This window comes from Corapipo altera, unplaced genomic scaffold, assembly GCF_003945725.1.
Source record: "Corapipo altera isolate COAL_440 unplaced genomic scaffold, ASM394572v1 61470, whole genome shotgun sequence".
Taxonomy (NCBI): Eukaryota; Metazoa; Chordata; class Aves; order Passeriformes; family Pipridae; genus Corapipo; species Corapipo altera.
This window is the reverse complement of record NW_020885904.1, coordinates 3,617-8,650: the sequence shown is the minus strand read 5'-3', so window position 1 is coordinate 8,650 and position 5,034 is coordinate 3,617. Positions and strand designations below refer to the sequence as shown.

The following is a 5,034-nucleotide window of genomic DNA, read 5'->3' as shown; positions in this document are numbered from 1 at the left end:
GGTGGCATTACTTGGTCTGCAGAAACCTTTTCCCACATTAAGTCTCTGAAGAATTCAGCACTATTGAGGTCTGTGCTGTGCCCCCGCCTTGGGGACATGCTGTATCCTGATGTTGGGAAGTGCCGAGTTGCCCCGTTCCAGTGGGGTGTGTGGGCGGGGCCCCGTCAGGGTTCTGTTATTGTGACATCCAGGTGACAACCGGGCACCTGCCAAGGGCAGAGCCCGTCCCTCGGCAGCACTGCGAGGTGTGCGGTCGCACGGATCGCAGCGCAGCTCTCGCTCCGAGAGGTGTTTGATATTTGGAAAGCGCGTGTTTGTCTGGACCCTCACTCTGTGAGGTGTTCAGTGTTTGGAAAACCTCTGTTTTACTGGACCCTCACTCTGTGAGGTGTTCATTGTCCAGAAATACCATACTTACCTGGACCATCACTGCGTGAGGCCTTCCTTGTTCGGAAAGCCTGTGTTTATCGGGACCCTCACTCTGTGAGGTGTTCACTATTTGGGAAGCCTCTGTCTATCTGGACCACCACTCCGTGAGGCATTCGTTGTCTGGAAAGACTGTTTGCACAAGGTAATAACTCCCTGCTTGTCTGGAAGGGAGGGAAAAAGGGCAGGTACTTTTGTCTCTGCTGCCTTCCATCACTATAGATCAACAGGAACAGTTTGAAATCCAGATTCTTACTACTGCCGCTGCAAGCTGAGAATAATTGTCATGGAAAGAAGTCATCTCCCCAGGGAAACTAATTATTAATATTAATGTTATCCAGCCTGCAGTGGAACAAAGTCATTTCAAGTGGAGAGGAAGGTTCCGGGAGGGCTTGATGCTGCTTCAGCTTTAAACCTAAGTGTCTCTGAGGAGTAGGATAGCCATGGAATTCCTCATAAAGGAGGATGATTTTGGCAGTGCAAAGCAGCCTTGGCTCTGGCCTGGTTGCTGCCAAAAGTTCCCGGTGCTAAGAAAGAGATGGTTGATGGGAGACCCATCAGATCTGTGGCAAAAGCAACTCTGGGCACAGGGATTATTCGGAATTACAGTTGAGCTGTCTCAGACAGTAACTGCAGAGGAAGATGGTAAAACCTGTATGGAAAATCCCCAATTGCAGAAGTGAATCCAAAGCTCTGGATTTGTTATTATTTCAGTGTTAGTAATCAAGGCCATTATAATGAGAAATATGTACATTATATGTATTCAATGACAGTGGTCATTAGAATTTTTTAATATTTCAAGGCCAGGCTGGATGGGGCTTTAAGCAACCTGACCTAGGAAAAGGTGTCCCTGCTCACGGCAAGGGGGTTGGAACTTTAAGGTCCCTTCAAATCAAAACCATTCTATGATTCAATGTTTCTGTGCTTCTATGGTTCTGTGAATCCTCTGTCTTCTGCGAGTGTCCATCAAGCTGTCCCTTCAAAGAAATGAATGCTTGCACAGACATCAAGATTTTCGCACACTGTCAATGTTAGGGATGGCAGCGTTGAAGGGAAGGAAAGGGAAGCTCTTGACCGGGGTACACAAGGTTCAAGTTCCCCCCGTCAATACTCAGGCACGCAGCTTCTTGTCTTGTAACTGTCAGGTTTGCAGGATTGGGGACTGCAGCTGTTGGTGGGGCTCTGTTTGTGTTTAATGCTGGTAATCCAGAGTTAATACTGGTTGCCTTTCCAAGTTAGTACCAACTACAAAAGTTGGCTTGGTGCCACAGCAGGAGTTTTTGGATCAGGGCATGCAGGTACTGTGTGAAGTAACTGCATTAGAGCCTCCTGATTTCTTTTGGGGTTGAGGTCGAGCTTTGCACCAAAAAAGCACCTGTCACAATGGGGCAGATGCCAGGCTCGACCTTTCAGAACATCAAAGCCCAAAAGGTTTTCATTGTGCTCTGTAATTGCATAGTGAGTGGTCGACATCAACCTCTTGCTTTGGGGCCATAAATGAATGTGAGCAGCTTGGCAGGTCCTGCGGCTTGTTGTCCTGCAGTGACTGTAAGGCTTTGCTGTGCCAGTTGTAATCTCGGCTTCTGGGCATTTTACTGCCTCAATAAAGCTGAGTCCTGAGGTTGGGAAGTGCCGAGTTGCCCCGTTCCAGTGGGGTGTGTGGGCGGGGCCCCGTCAGGGTTCTGTGATTGTGACATCCAGGTGACAACCGGGCACCTGCCAAGGGCAGAGCCCGTCCCTCGGCAGCACTGCGAGGTGTGCGGCCGCACGGATCGCAGCGCAGCTCTCGCTGTGAGAGGTGTTGGTTGTGTGGAAAGTCAGTGTTTGTCTGGACCCTCACTCTGTGAGGTGTTCAGTCTTTGGAAAGCCTATATTAATCTGGACCCTCACTCTGTGAGGTGTTCAGTGTTGGGAAAGCCTCTGTTTGTCTGGACCACCACTCTGTGAGGCATTCCTTGTCCAGAAAGCCTGTGTGTATCTGGACTGTCACTCTGTGAGACATTCCTTGCCTGGAAAGCCTGTTTGTGCAAGGTAATTCACCGCTTGTCTGGAAGGGGGGAAAAAAGGACAGGTACTTGTGACTCTGCTACCTTCCATAAGTTTGAAATCTAGAATCTTACTACTGCCGCTGTAAGCTTAGAACAATTGTCACTGAAAGAAGTCATCTCCCCAGGGAAATTAAATATTAATATTAATATTATCCAGCCTGCAGTGGGACAAATTAATTTCAAGTGGAGGGGAAGGTTCCAGGAGGGCCTACTGCTGCCTCAGCTCTAAACCTAAGTGTCTCTGAGGAGTAGGATAGCCCTCATAAAGAAGGATAATATTGGCAGTGCAAAGCACCTTTGGTTCTGGCCCGGGTGCTGCCAAAAGGTCCTGGTGCTGAGAAAGAGATGGTTGACCGGAGACCCATCAGATCTGTGGCAAAAGCAACTCTGGGCACAGGGATTATTTGGAATTACAGTTGAGCTGTCTCAGACAGTAACTGCAGAGGAAGATGGTAAAGCCTATATGGAAAATCCCCAATTGCAGAAGTGAATCCAAAGCTCTGGATTTGTTATTATTTCCGTGTTAGTAATCAAGGCCATTATAATGAGAAATATGTACATTATATGTATTTAATGACAGTGGCCATTAGAATTTTTTAATATTGCAAGGCCAGGCTGGATGGGGCTTTGAGCAACTTGGCCTAGGAAAAGGTGTCCCTGCTCATGGCAAGGGGATTGGAACTAGATGATCTTTAGTCCCCTTCCAACCAAAACCATGCTATGATTCTATGGTTCTGTGATTCTGTGGTTCTATGATTCTATAGTTCTATGGTTCCATGAATCCAGTCTCTTCTGTGAGTGTCCATCAAACTGTCCCTTCAAAGAACTGAATGCCTGCAAAGACATCAAGTTTTTCCCACCCTGTCAATGTTAGTGATGGCAGCGTTGAAGGGAAGGGAGGCTCTTGACTGGGTTCATAAGGGTCAAGTTTCCAAGCAGCTTCCATGGTCAGTTAGAGCAGCTGTTTGCCTGTGACTTGATGGAGAAAGGCACTACATCCAGCTAAGGGATACAGCAATCAGTCTGGTCACATACAGCACTCTAAAACACTTGTAAAAATTCCAATCAGGGCCACTTGGGTGCCTGCTTTCGTCTGTAGGTTGTGGCTGTAGAGTCACGTAGGACAGTAGCTGGTAAGGAGAACCTTGGCATCTTGGAGTCCCCTGAAACATCAGTTTGTGAGCTGCAGGGAAAGATGCAACACACATGACTGAAAATGAGTGCAGCAACAAACTGTTTCAAGCTTTTTGAGCAAAAAGCCCAAATAACAGGCAATAACAAATAATAAAACAGTTGCTTTTAGAAGAAGAAAAGACATCCTAACTAAATTGTCCAGCCAGGCAAGTGGACATCAGGGAGGAAAGACTGTGTTCCTAAACGCAACTTGGTTGCAAAAGCATTTGTGTGTTGTAGAAAAAACAATGCCACGTTAATAAGGCCCACGCAACGTGAAATCCATAGGGCATCAGTGGTTGCAAACCTGGTCCTGTCAAAGACATTTGCAAAAGTCTTGGATTGTTTATTGAAATCTAGATGTCACTGTTGGCTGCTCACAGGCTTTATAGCCATGTTAAGGATAAACTGGTGACAGAGCAAGTGTCCTGTGTGTTTGTGCATCTCTGTCTGCCTAAGTTAGGACAACGTGAGGCCTATTCAAGCGAAGCTGAAAGAAAACTGGAATGACTTCTTCCAGTACGTGCTTGTGCCACCTTCCTTTGTTTTTCCATTCCAGTGGGCACCTTGTTCTTTTAAGGCAGTTGATTTAGCAGCCAAAGTTATGGTTTTCATGATTCTGAGGAGGGAACAAATATGAAATGTTTATTTGCTTTCAGATCCATACTCTCCTCTTAGTGTGTGTGTCTGTCCCTTAGGCTTTCCAGCTGCAGGCTGAGGGGTGTGTGTGACGGGATTCTCATCTGTAGTGGCCTGTGTCTTTCTGTGGCTTGCACCATTGCTATCTGATGGTCCCTTCCCTACTGAGTATCTGTTTTTTCTCTTCTAGAGAGGCTGACTCAAATTGGAGTCTCTCATAATGGAACCCCCAGACAAGGGGAAGAACGACGAGAGGTAGGAATTCATTGGGTGTAATCTTGACCTCCCAGGTGCTGTGACAAGTGTCGAGATGGTTTCAAAAAAATACTCCCCCCTCAAGGCAAGAATCATAATCCCTGAGGGGGAGAAGTAAGTCAGGATTGTCATGTCCCTGAGAGTGGCTTCAGAGCATGCTGGTGTTTTCATGGCTTCTGTGACAGACCCAGGCCTGGGTGACGTCCTGCTCTTCCAACCCGCTTAGGTACAGAGAGGCCAAATGTGCCTCTGTCCCTAAATGAGGGGAGGATTTTAAGTTCCCAAGTACCCAAAAGCAAGATTAAGACAGAAACCAGGTCAAATGTTGGAATCCAAAAGGTTAACTCAACTGGATTAAGTCCAAGAGAGGCAGAGAGAGAAAGAAGGAAAAACAGAAGGAAGTGGGAAAAGCCAGGAATAATGACAGGAAGCACGGACATGTTTACCACCCCCATGAACTCAGTGGTGGATCTTGTCTTTGGTGGTGTGTGGG

At 47.1% G+C, this 5,034-nt stretch overlaps 1 long non-coding RNA gene across 3 annotated transcripts in view; it reads left to right on the top strand.

Moving 5' to 3' along the window:
* The first annotated feature begins 227 nt into the window (after positions 1 to 227).
* The window catches only part of LOC113940877, a 6,111-nt gene continuing 1,304 nt past the window's right edge, over positions 228 to 5,034 (top strand). Inside the window, exons 1-3 of one of the 3 annotated variants that reach the window (XR_003525556.1) lie at positions 244 to 338; positions 389 to 571; positions 4,477 to 4,541. This is a non-coding gene — a long non-coding RNA (uncharacterized LOC113940877). Of the gene's footprint in view, positions 572 to 2,293; positions 2,458 to 4,476; positions 4,542 to 5,034 lie in introns of those variants that run through there. The other 2 variants (XR_003525554.1, XR_003525555.1) reach the window with 2 other exon arrangements.